The sequence below is a fragment of the Phascolarctos cinereus genome, unplaced genomic scaffold (genome assembly GCF_003287225.1).
Source record: "Phascolarctos cinereus isolate Bilbo 61053 unplaced genomic scaffold, phaCin_HiC Scaffold_4;HRSCAF=312, whole genome shotgun sequence".
NCBI lineage: Eukaryota > Metazoa > Chordata > Mammalia > Diprotodontia > Phascolarctidae > Phascolarctos > Phascolarctos cinereus.
The window spans coordinates 682,904,059-682,917,966 of NW_027555847.1; the positions used below are offsets into that span (position 1 = coordinate 682,904,059).

The following is a 13,908-nucleotide window of genomic DNA, read 5'->3' on the forward strand; positions in this document are numbered from 1 at the left end:
TTTTATCTTGGGTTCTATCTGGGATCCCCCGGAACTTTTTTTTTCCACATAAACTCCTTTCTAGCTTCACTTCTTCCATCTTGTGCTTGTGAATTTCTTTCTTTCTTTCTTTCTTTCTTTCTTTCTTTCTTTCTTTCTTTCTTTCTTTCTTTCTTTCTTTCTTTCTTTCTTTCTTTCTCTCTTTCTTTCTCTCCTTCCTTCCTTCCTTCCTTCCTTCCTTCCTTCCTTCCTTCCTTCCTTTCTTCCTTTCTTTCTTTCTTTCTTTCTTTCTTTCTTTCTTTCTTTCTTTCTTTCTTTCTTTCTTTCTTTCTTTCTTTCTTTCTTCTTTCTTTCTTCCTTCCTTCCTTCCTTCCTTCCTTCCTTCCTTCCTTCCTTTCTTTCTTTCTTTCTTTCTTTCTCTCTTTCTTTCTTTGGACTCCAATTTGTTTTTTAGGAATCCAAATGAGTAGTTCTGCTCCCCCTGCCCCCACCATGGTTTGTTATTCACCCCAGAATCATAGAATTTAAGAAGGAACTTCAGTGAGCCTGATTTAATTCATATTGCTGAGAGTTATGGAAGTCATTGCTTATCCCTTTGGAAAGGGGCTAACCTACCCCCAGCAGCATTCCTATCCCTTCTCTGATCTTCCACAATTAAAAAAACAGGTTTTTTGGAGGCAATTGAGGTTAAGTGACTTGCTTAAGGTCACACAGCTAAGTGTCTGAGGCTGGATTTGAACTCAGGTCCTCCTGACTCCAGAACTGGTGCTCTATTCACTGCACCACCCAGCTGATCCTCCCTCCCCATTTTTCTAACTTAGCTTTTTGAAAAAAATCCAAAAAACCAGCCAATCAAACAAATCTTTTGCTGTCATTTCCTTTCTTTGGTAGATTCAGGTCATTCTAAGCTTTAGTTTTCCTGACACTCTTCTCATAGGACCAAGCCATATATTTGTATTCATTTGCCCTTCATCATCTTGTTTCTATCTTCCGTAGTCTCCAGGTCACATTTGACAGATTGGGAAGCTGAGGCCCAGAGAGGGGATGGTGCTTCAACATACCAAGGACAAGGCTGTGTCTTCAGACTACAAGGCAAAGACTCTTTCTCCTCTACCTGGTTGCCTTCCCTAAACACAGGGACTGTGGTGGTGGACAAATTCTACAGCTAATAAATAGGTCTCATATTATTCATCAATCTCTTTATCAGAATAAAGCAGCAGGAGAGGTTATCTATGCATTTGATGTAGATGAAAGGGAAATATTGGAGTGGGGGAGGGGAAGGACCACAGTAGGAATTTCTTGTGCCTTGGAGGCTTCAGGTCACCTTTCTTATTCCAGTCTAATGTGGCTCTGGGCATACTCTGGCATCCCAGACACTATTCAGGGAGGCTACTTGCCTGGAGTCTTCCTCAAGAACAAGACTGACCAAATCAGTCCACTGCTCTAAAACCTTCAGTGGCTCCCTATTGCCTCAAAGGGATAAAATGTAAACTCCTTAGCCTGGCATTCAAGGTCCACCACAATCTAGTTTCAATCTATCTCCTTCCCCAATTAAAAAAAAATTATTGATACTATTTTTTTTCAAACCATCAACATCACTTCCCAATGATTCTCTTCTCCCAGTGACAAAGAAATAAAGCCAAGCAACACAGTCATGGCCATTCCAGGCAATGTACATTCTGCACCTAGAATCTGTACAATGAATTGAGAGGAGGTAGGCACTCTATCTACACTGAGATCACTGCCATCCCAACCAACCTTTCCAGGCTGATTGCATAGCCCTCCCCTTTACCTACTCAAAAGTCCAGGGACTATTCAGGACAACTGCCCTTCCTCTAGTAGGATGTGCTACCTCTTGCCCCTGGCATTTGCATGAGCCTTCCCTAGGCCTGGAATGCACTCCCTCCTTATCTCTCTGCCTTTTAGAATCCTTTTCCTTCCGGGTTCAGTTCCGGGACCAACTTCTTTATGAAGCCTGCCCTGATTCTCCCAGCTCAAGGTGTTCTGTTTCTCCTCACTTTTTCTTTACTTTTCAGTCATTTTTCAGTCATGTCAGACTCTTCATGACCCCATTTGGGGTTTTCTTGGCAAAGATACTGGAGTGGTGTGCCATTTCCTTCTCCAGCTTATTTGACAGATGAGGAAACTGAGGCAAACAAGGTTAAATGACTTGCCCAGGGTCACATAGCTAGTATCTCAGGCCAAATTTGAATTCACTTAGGAAGAGGAGTCTTCCAGACTCCAGGCCCTGGGCATTCTATCTACTTTGCCATATAGCTGCCTCTGTATTTTTCCTCATTATTATTTTTTTTTTTGGCTAGGCAATGGAGTTAAGTGACTTGCCCAGGGTCACACAGCTAGTAAGTGTCAAGTGTCTGAGGCAAGATTTGAACTCAGGTCCTCCTGACTCCCGGGCTGGTATTCTATCCACTGCACCACCTAGCTGCCCCATTTTTCCTCATTCTTGAAAAAAAAAATCCATCAAAAAAGAGATCATTTCCAAAGAAAAAGTAGAACAGAAAAAGATAGTTATGTGTGAAATCACCAATCTCTTTTATATACAGCTTACTTCTTAAAAAAAGTACATCATACATTGAACATGTCCCTTTTGAAGCCAGCCAGCTTGTCTATTTTCTTATGAACTTTTCTCCTGTTCTTTTTCTGTGTGTTTCCCTGGGACACTTTGTCTAGCTCTCTCCTTTGTCCATCACTCCTGTAAACCATTTTGGGGGCCCCATTGACTGAGAAAGGCCTAAAACCTGGATCGGCCAATCAGGAGAAAGACATTTTTGGTCCACTTTGAGCTTAACCTACCATAATGCTTTGTGTGCTCTGGCATAACAGATATGCTTTGCTCTCTGAGTGAACCCAAAATGCCCCTTCCTGTGTCAGCAACTGCAAGGCCAGATGAAGCTGATCAGGACTTCCAGTCATTCTTCTGTTTATGACCACCAAGGACAAGGTGCCTTGAACCAGACACCATCTTGAGTAATGGGACTTTTCTTATCTTGGTATTTAATGGATACGTGCTATGCTATGCTGAGTGTATGTGTGTATGTGTATGTGTGTATGAGTATGTGTGTATATATATATGTATATATATATACACACACATGCATAAATATATATATATATATACACACACACGCATAAATATATATATATGTATATATATATACACACACATGTACATGTTAATGATTTAAAAAACACAGACACCCTGGATCTATAATTTCAATTGACACCTTGACATTCTCTTATCTTGTTGTATTTACAACCTGTCCCATTAAGAAATTCCTTTCTCACATTATGGTTAAACACGTATGGAGGCTATAATTTTGGGTTGGCATAGGCATCCTGAGTTGGGATTGCTCTAAGTGTATAAAGGGTCTCCTCCAGCTTGTTTACCTCTGAGTTCAGAACTATTTTCTGACTCCACCATGCAGTGCATGATTCTCTGGCTTAATGAAAATAAATAAGGATATTAGAGCACATGTACAGCCTGGTTGTGTTTGTTCACTGGTCAAACATTTGGTAATGTGAACCTGGTTTGGTTTGTTCTTTGGGCAAACCTTGGGTCAAGGGGGAAACGGATTCTGTTCATTTCTTTGGCCCAAACCTCTAGTAAAAATGGTTGCCACTCTTCACCTTGAATTGTACTTCTCTAGGTACCCCTTATTAAGCTGTAATTCTATGAGGGAGGCAACTATACTTTCTGCATCTTTGTGTCTTGTGGTCTTAGGTATTTATATAGGTCTACTGAATGGAACTGACCTTTATTTCTGTTACGACAGTTTTGTGGAATGGGAAAAAAAATGCTGGACTTGGTTTCTGAACCCCAGATCTGACGATTATCAACTAGATGATCTTAGGGAAGTCACATTTCTGAGCCTCAGTTTTCTCTTCTGTAGAATGGGGAGGGGGTCCAACTAGATCACTTTTGAGATCTCTTCTAGTTTTAAATCTATGCCCCTATGGATCCCCAAACAAGGCAGAATGCAATAGGACAAAAGAGAGAGAAACTTGAAGAGCACTAAGATAAGAGAGGGAATCAGGAGAGGCTTCATCTTAATCATTCTCCTCTTCATCTCTGCTTCCTTCCTTGGAGGCCTTTAAGACAGTTTAAAAACTCAAAAGTTTATGGAAGTGATTGTTGATAATCCAAAATAAATTAATTAAAAATTAAAAAAAAAAGATGACTTGGGGGAAAAAGACAGCTAAAATCTCCCTTCCCCCTCTCCCCAAGTGCCTTCCCTCTGAGATTGCCTTCCATTTTCTCTGTATATATGTATACACATACAAACATATACATACACACACAGTGAAAATGGATGATAATTAAATGCTGCCAGGCACTGTGTTATGTTCAAACTACTATATGTACACACACACACACACACACACACACACACACACACACATACACCATACATACATACACATGCCCGGTACATAGTAAGTACTTAATTAATGCTGTTGATTGATTGAAGGAATGGAAGGATGTTAGGAGGAGATAAGGAGGGAGAGGGAGCTTGTTATCTAGGCTTGGATGAAAGATTGCCTTCACAAAATTCACAGATGCAAAAAAAGGCCAGGCTAAGAATCAGAGAGAAGGGAGGAGTCTGTTATTGCGAGGAAGGAGTCTTAGCATCCTTAAAGTACTATAAACACATGGGTCCTCATCTTCCTCATCATATTGAATTTCCCCATCTTGCTAAAGCTGGAAATACAGGGGCTATTATTCATGGACACAATAGGCAGAGCCCACTATAGCTCAGAACCCCCAAGCTCAAGGGATCCACCAGCCTCAGTCTTCTAGGAATTGGTCTTATTGGCACATACCAGCCATCTATGAGTTATTATTATTACTTCAAATTTTTTAATGGATTTTTGACCTCCTAGATGGGAAGACTCCCATGCATGACTGTGGATTGAAACCCTTTCTTGCCTTCTCATCCTCCATGGTTCTGGTTTGTACTTTTCTGTAAATCCTCCAGAAGGAGTAGACTGAATGTCCTGGGTGCTGTTCTCTGACTGATTCCCCTGGCATCATTCATCTAAGGAGAAAGAGGGCTGTACGTTTCTTATCCTTTGCACTTGTCATATGACTGGCCTATTTCCTTTTCTGGTCAAGTATCTTTCTGGTGCTAACCCTTATGCTGCTTCCGTTACATAATTCTTGGTTGCTAAGATGGCATAGTTGGTTCACACCCAAAATGGTCCTCTTTGTTGCCCTCTATATGACCTCCAATTTTAGGTTTTCAGAGACTAATTCTGGTATGCAATGACTCATAATTGTACAGCATCACTGGAAGGATAGCGGTATTTTTTAAAAAATGAGTCCTTGTTTCAGGAACAAGATTCAGGTGGGAGTTAACTAAAAAGCACTGAGCAATTTCCCCGAGGCAACCCAATCTGGTCTCCTCCTCTTCTCCAATTCTAGGCCCATTTTATTTTCTAGACATAGTATCTATCCAAGATATATGTTCTGAAGGACCAGTTTTATTGTTGTTTAGTCGTTTTCAGACATGCGGTATCTGATCCTGCATGACCCCATTTGGGGTTTTCTTGGCAAAGATATTGCCGGGGTGTGCCATTTCCTTCTCCAGCTCATTTGACAGGTGAGGAAAGTGAGGCAAACAAGACTAAGTGACTTGCCCAGAGTCATACAGCTAGTAAGTGTCTGAGGCCAGATTAGAATTCAGAAAGACCAGTCTTCCTGACTCCAGGCTCAGCACTCTAACTACCATGCCACCTAGCTGCCACCAGCTTTATAGGTGTCTCATAGTCTGGTCGTTCTTTATCCACTTAGTTTTTCCTATGTGGATGATTAGGCTGAACTCTTTTGAGATGGGTGAAGGTGTGTAATGAATAGAGATGCCGGTGAGCTACAGAGGATGACAGTGAGCAGAGGTGACTGATGGTGAGTGAATGAATGAAAAATGACTTAGTAAGTTTACTATGTATTAGATACTGTTGTTTAGTATTGAGGATAAAAGTACAAGCAAGTAAGGTAGTCTGCTCCCTCAACGAGCTTACATTCTATATGAAAGTAGGGCTAGAAGGTACTTCAGTCATGCAGTCTAATCTCCTTAATTTACTGATGAGGAAACTGAGGCCCAGAGAGATTAAGGACCTTGGCCTTGGTTACACAAGTTCCTACTAAGATTAAACCCAGGTCTTCTGACTCTAAATTCAACCTCCTGGGGCAGTTAGGTGGCACAGTAGCCAGAGCACTGGCCCTGAAGTCAGGAGGACCTGAGTTCAAATCCAGCCTCAGACCAAACACTTGACATTAGCTGTGTGACCCTGGGCAAGTCACTTAACCCCAATTGCCTTAAAAAAAAGAAAAAAATAAATTCAACCTCCTTCCTCCCTACATCACTCCAGCAAACGATCTTATTTGCCACGTCCTCTTCTGTCCATGTACACATCAGATTTTCTGTCTTCAAAATGTATATAGTGATAATCAAGGTCTATTGTTCTGATCATTTATAATACTTTACATGTTTTCCCACATTTATCATGTTTTATAGAGCAATAATAATACATTCAATTAATTCACTACAACCATTTCCCCCAATCATTGGACTTGGAAGCGGGTTTTTTTAATCGTGAATAAAGCAACTATGAATTTTTTTTAAAGAGTTTACATTCTAATAGGAGAAAACAATAAATATAAAGAAGTTGAATGAACAAGCATTTTTTAAAGGTGCCTACTACCTCCCAGGTACTGTGCTAAGGAATGGTAGCTAGGGAAGGGTGTTTTGGACAAAGTCAGAGGGAATGATGATTGCAGTCATAGTGTAATTAATTAAAATACTCTTTCCAAGAATGGTTTTTGTCTTTATGATTACAGATCTCAGAGCTAGCTTTAGAAAGGGGGTTTGTCAAAGTATGGCAGAGGAAGCAGAAATGGGTGGCACAGAGCAAAGGAGAGTTAGGATAAAGTAGACCCTAAGCGCTCTGAGGGCAAGGACTGTATCACTTTTGTTTTAGCATCCTCAACCTCTAGCCCAGGGGAGGTCACATTGTAGGCATTTTGTAAATGCTTGTAGATTAATTGATTGTGAATAGAGATGAAGGAGGATTAGGGAACTGAGTTACATGATAACAAAGAGCATTGCTAGGGGGCGAGAGTAACCAGAGCAGAGATTATTGCAACTAAAAGAACAGTTACAAAGTCTAAACGGCTCTACCAAATCTCCTAATCTTTTGTCAGTAGAGCTGGGTGTGTTTTTTTTCTTAGAATTATCCACTCTTGACTGAAGCCACTCTCCCTATTCTGTTCTCTCCACCCTAGACTTATCTCATGTTTCCAGGGTTTCCCACCCTGTTCTCTCTATTCTGGGCTCCATGTTTGCCCAGTGATGTGAAGCAGTGTAAACAGCACTGGGCTTGGAGTCAGCAGAGTCCCGTATTCAAACACTGGGTTTTCCATTTACTGTCTAGGTGATTATGAATAAGTAATTTTTCCTCTCCAAGCCTCAGTGTCCCTATCAATGGGGAAACTGCTTTGTAAAACTTAAGGACCTAAAAAGACATATGACAAGAGGTGGGGGACTAGGGATATGGAATGCCATTAATATTACTTTTTTTTGTTGTTATGTTGTTTGCTTTTCCTGAGATTCTCTCTCTCTCTCTCTCTCTCTCTCTCTCTCTCTCTCTCTCTCTCTCTCTCTCTCTCTCTCTCTTTCAGAGGTGGGAAGAGTAGGGACATATTGGGAAATATAGGCATCATATAGCAAAAAAAAGCAATGCAAATTTTTTTCCCCCAAAACCACACCTGTCTAGAAATATATGCTCTATGATTTTTTTTTACTGGGGGAATTTCAGGTACTAAGAGCAACGCTCTCGCAACAGATCTGCCTGTCCTTGGCTGCCTGGCTGTCCCCATCACAGAATAACACCTGAATATAGCTGATGATGCCCCAATGCCCTCACAGATGGGTCTCTGCCTTTGTCTTCCACAGGGCTTTTGGCAAGGCAACCCATTTACTTCACTCCAACTCCAAACTCTGCGTGTAGAAAGGTCTTGATGTTAGCTCGGAAAAACCAAAGGCAACAGTCTCAATTATTATAGTGTATTCTGGTGATTATTTGGCTTTCATCTTTGCCCTATCATCTTTTGCCTGGTTTCATACTTATTAGTGTAATGGGAGTTTGGCAAATGCCCAGATTGCCTGAGATGGAGTTACCCAGATGGGAGGTGCTGGCTGGCTCCCTCTTGGGAGATCTGGGCATGCTCCAAACCCCCACTACATTTGTCTACAAGTTACATCTTGCCTGTGAGGGCAAGCATAGCCAACACTGTTCCAAATGATCATTTTTTGATGTAGGAAAAACTGGGAGAGGACTTGTCAGGGCTCAATCTTCTGCCCATGGAGGGATGGCAGGAGTGAAAGGGGGAAGGAGGAGGGGAAGTGGTTCTTGGATAAGAATCCTAACTCTAAAAGCCCTTTAATGTCATTGATCATAGGGTCATGGATTTAAAGTAAGAAGGGACCAAGCAGAGGCCTTCTAAGCAAACCTCTTTATTTCGTAGATGTAGAAACCTGGGCTTATTATATTAGGTGAAATGACTGGCCCAGGGTCACACAGGTAATAAATAGCAGATAAAATGAGATAATATTTCTAAAGTGCTTTGCAAACTTCATCTATTTATTTATTTTTTTATTTTTGGTTAGGCAATGGGGTTAAGTGACTTGCCCAGGGTCACACAGCTAGTAAGTGTTATGTGTCTGAGGCCGCATTTGAACTCGGGCCCTGACGGTACTCTATCCACTGCATCATCTAGCTACTCCTACTTTGCAAACTTTAAAGCCTTATCATTGTTATCCAGGCTTCACCAGCGCCCCAAAGCAACTTTCACCCCCCTACCCTTTAACCCTCTCCCACAACTATTAATCCATCAACAATTCCTTTGTCTTCCACAAATATATTTGATTATCTGAAACTGAGACTGTCCCATTTGCACATGGTTGTGTGCATGTTGACTTCTCCATTTGACAACGAGCTCCTTAGAATAGGGTCTGTCTTTTACCTCTTCGTAACCCCAGTACTTACAACAGTGTCTGGTACATAGCAGGTGCTTAATAAATGTTTATTGACTGATCTGAGTCTGTGAACATTTATTGAGCACCAAGTGTGTACAAAGCATTGTAGTTGGCCACAAGTCATTCCACAGGGAGGGACTTCCATTCCACAGGGAGGTTGCTCTGTGTACCCAAGCATATTAGAAGAAAAATGGAAGAGCGCCCTCTAGTGTTAGATCACTTGTACTGTGGGAGGATTAGAGAAGGTTGGAGGTGGGCAGAGAAGGGGAGTGGAAGAGACAGCCAACTAGGAGAGGTTGAGACAGCTTGATGAACGGAAGAAACTAACATTTAGAGCTAGCTATGAGGACTGAAGGAACTGAGGATGGTGAGCAGCAGAAAGGAAGACTCTAGGGTGACCTAATGGATTAGCTTTGTTCAGCTTGGTCCCAGTGGGCAGAACTCAGGCAGTGGGTAGAAATGGACTAGAAGGCCTCAAGCAGAGAGTTGATGACTACTTGGGGGATTGTTAAGTGCCCTTACTATATGTCAGATGCTGTGCTAAGTGCTGGGGATTTCTGTGCAGGTATGGATTGGACTAGATGGTCAGATTCTGGGGCTCATTAATGCATGACTCCACCCTTCCAATAGGCTTTGAGGGAACCAGGGATGGATAAAGCCCAGTCCATGACTACCATGAGCATACAGGCTTATGCAATGGTGTGCTGGTAAATGGTTAACAGCTGGTTCTCTGGGCAGAAAGATCAGCCAGTCATTAAATATTTGTTAAGAGTCTACTATGCGCCAGGCACTGTGCTAAGCTCTGGGGATACAAAAAATGGTAAAAAACAATCTCAGAACTCAAGGAGCTCACAATCTAATCAGGGAGACAACAAATAAATATGTATAAACCATATGCAGGATAAATAGGAAATAATTAAGAGAGAGAGGGCACTATAATAAAGAGTCTTCAATAGAAGGTGGGATTTTAGGTCTCGAAAGAAGCTAAGGAAGAAGCCTTGAGGCAAAAAATGAGGAGGAAGAGCATTTCAGGCACCTGGGATAGCAACAGAAAATGCCCATAGCCCAAGAGACTAGAATAGGCAGAAGGCCAGTGTAAGACTGAAAAATATATACATACAATATACCCTTAAATTTAATCTGCATTCTTAACATCTCCAACACATCCTTAAGTGTTAACAATCAACAAACAATAGACCAAACCCTTTGCCCTACCCTGAAAATTTTACATGGGGAGCAGGTTAGAGCTGGCTCCCACACACCCTTAGTTGTTTGCAGGAGGGGATTGGGGAGGTGTGGAAAAGAAGCTGGGTATGGGATATGAGTTTTGAATACTAGAATGTGAAAATTACTCAGACATAAGAAAGATACAATTAGTACTACATCAGGTTCAGAACAAGAAAATAGCCCTTAGAGCAGAGATTCTCAACCTTTTTTGTGTGTTCTGAATCCCATAGGCAGTTAGAATGGACCCCTTCTCAGAATACTGTTTGTAAATGTTTGTAAAATAGCAATTCAAAGGAAACCAGTTAAATTGAAAACAGTTATCAAAAATGATTTGTTTTTTGAAAGCTCATAGACCCCAGGTTAAGAACCCTGCTTTAGCAATCACCTAGTCCAGCCCCCCACCCTTTTACAGAAGAGGAAATTGAGGCCCAGACTAATACTCAGCTTCCTCTCCCCCTTCTTCATGCTATCCCTCCCCCTACAAAGGACATCCCTTAGCTTCAGCTGCCTCTTATTCCCCAGTTTGCTGCCAAACTTCCTGGTTTCTGTTTTCTCTCCCAGGCAAAAACACCCTGGTCTACTTTGGTCTATGGTGTGCTGGGGTTTGAAGAAATTGGTTCTTGTATGATTTATCCACAGGGGCCTCTTCCTTCCTGAGAAAGATCACTGTCCTCAAGTGGGCCAGGGGAGGTCCTTTTTGGCCCTAAACCCTATGGTCCTGTGAGCTTGCCGGATGGGACAGAGCCCCTTAACACAGTTCAGGAGGCACTGGGCTGGCTAATCACAGTGGAAAGGAGTACTGGCTTTGGAGTGGGAGGACCTTGGTCAGCATTCTTGCTTCAACACGCCAGCCTTGGAGACAATCAAGTGATTGAACTTCTCTTGGCCTTTACTAACAAGTGAGGGCTCATAGATTTAGAGATAAGTTAGAAGGAAATTTAGAGGTCATTTAGCCCCACCTGCTTATTTTATAGCAGAAGAAACTGAAAGCCTTATGACCTCAAAGGGCTGGTGGAGATAAGAAGGGCTAGGATTTATATAACATTTCAAGGTTTGCATAGCTCTTGACATATGTTGTCTTATTTGATATGTGAAGTAGGTGCTATTATTATCCCTATTTTATAGCTGAAGAAATCAAGTTCCAGAGAGGTTAAGTGACTTGCTCCAAATGACACATGCTAAATATCTCAGGCAGGATTTGATTACAGGCCTTCCTAACTCCAAATCTCATATTCTATGCCCTCCACCCTCTTGCTAGCTTGTGATCCAATCATAGAAGCTGAGCCCGGATCAGCTTTTGGGGACACATTCGGCTTTCCAGCCAGGAGACTTCAGCAGGCTTACTTGGGAGACACCCATAACACACAAGCAGATGTTTGGTGAGTTGTTGAAATCCCTTCCTGAGAGAGCAGAGTAGGATTGGGGAGAATGGGGAGGAAAAGAGGGAAGGTCTGGAAAAAGAAGTTGTGGTCACAGTTGACTACGAGCTAGATGAGTCAACCAAACTGGGGGTGTTGTGAAAGGAGGGCAGCTGAGAGTGAGAAGGATTAGCATCAGTGGATGATGGGGAGGGCAGGAAGTCTGTAGCTCCCCTACCCCCCTCAAGCCAGTCTCCATGACCCTGGACCCACCAGGCCAATGTGGGTCAGAGCACCCTCCAGGCTGAGCAAACCCTGGGTAGGATCAGTGAAGAAGCACAAAACTGGACAGAAGAATGGGGTGAGCTTCTTGAGGGGGGCAGGGCCCTCATTCCCTGTGTTTAAAATGAACTTGTCCTCTCATCTCTATCTGTTGAATTTCCTCCCTTCCCTCAAGGCCCAGCTCAGGTGTAGACCTTTTCTGAAGCCTTCTCTCCCCCCTCAGCTCTCCCTTCCCCCAAAGTGACCTTTCTCTCCTCTCATTTCGCATAATACTTGCCAAGGATCTCATTCTCCATTGGATCAGAGATGTCAGTGTATTTCTCCTTCCAACCAGTAGAATGTAAGTTCCCTGAGGTCAGGCTGTCCAACTCCTTACTTCTTTGCCCAGCCATTACTCCCAGGATCCCGTTGCTGTCACACCTCTCTCTCTGTGCCCACCTTCTCCCACCTTCATTCTCCTTGTTGTGCCCTTCCCATTGCCGTGAAGGTGAGGGCCAACTCTCAGGAGGATGCATCTCCCGTTGCCTGGTATAACAACATCCAGCTGGGGCAGATTGTTCATCCATGCTCCCTTCCTCTTCTCTGGCCTCCACCCTCACCCCTACAGATCCTGGGAATCTGTCCCAGAAGCAGGAATTGCTGGCTCCAGCTCCAGGTTACAACTGGGATTATCCCCATGGAAGAGAGGATGAAACAGGCCTAGAGTTGTTCAGAGCTTTTTGTTCCGGGTGATATCAAGTATAAGAGGCAGTTTGTTGACTAGCACTGAACAGTATTGGGAGGAGCCAGAAGCCAGTCCAGGTTGTATGGGGCCTCCCTGGACCTGGGGCTGTCTCAGGACTGGCCTCTCATTCCCTCCCCCTCAGCTCCTAGGGCTACTGACATGATGAGCAAAGAGTAAGAAAGAGCCACTTCCTTCCTTCCTTCCCACTGCCCGCAGCCTGGGCCAAGCTGGGGTGGGGGGGAAGTCTTGCAAAGAGTGGCCCCTGCCCTGGGGAGATGCTGCTGCCACTGCTGCTGCTACAGCATCTACCTCCCTTGGTAACTCGGGCTCCAGGGCAGCCCCACCCTACTTCTTGCCTCTGAAGGCGAGGCTATAAGTACTAGGCTCCAATAGCCTATATAGAGAGAGATCCTCATGGGTGCAGATTTACCTCCAATTAGCAGAAGTCCTGATGTGCCTGGTCCCTAATTAATCCCATCCTCCCTAACTAATCCCTGATCCTACCTTTCCTGCTCCCCCTGCTAGCTTTAGGGGTAGGGGAGAGGAGAGGCAAGAGGTAGGCACAGGGTAAAAAAACAAAAACAAAAACAAAGAAGCATTTACTAAGAACCTACTATGTGCCTGGTGCTTTATAAATCTCTCACTTGATCCTCAAAGCAACCTTGGAAATTAGGTGCTATTATTAGCTCCATTTTACAGATTGAGGAAACTGAGGTAAACAGGGATTGCTAATAAGTATTCTGAGGTTTGATTTGAATTCAGGTCTTCCTGACTCCAGGCACAGTGCCTTAACAGCTACATTACCCAGCTGCCAGAGCAGAATGGAAAGAATACTGGATTTGGAGTCCTCCTCAGTGTGTGTAGTTCTGGGGTTCAAAGCCCAGCTCTGCTCAGGTCATCAGCTGTCTGACCTCAGGCAGGGCCTTCCATTTCAGGGATTCAGTTTCCTTAACTCTAAGATAGAGACAAGGAGTTTTGGGGAACCTACCTCAGCAGATTATTGGGAGGACCTAAGGGCTTTGCAAACTTTGAAATGTCCCTTGTCACCATTAGTGCCTTCACAGACAGACACTCTTGGATGTTCCCGCAGTCACTGGCCGTTTTCAGTTGTGGAAAATCTGAGCTGAAGGGCTGTCAAATAATCAACAAGCATTTTTTAAGATGCTCAGCATGTGGCAGGCTCTATAGCTTGGGGCTGCAGTCAACCTGATTTGGAGTCACAAGTCGGTTGTTCAGTCACGTCCATGACTCCATTGGGGGTTTTCTTGGCAGAGACACTGGA

At 43.3% G+C, this 13,908-nt stretch overlaps 1 protein-coding gene across 1 annotated transcript in view; it reads right to left on the reverse strand.

Annotated features, from left to right (window-relative positions):
- MYO1F (myosin IF) overlaps nt 1-13,908 on the reverse strand; it is a 45,826-nt gene that overhangs the window by 28,335 nt on the left and 3,583 nt on the right.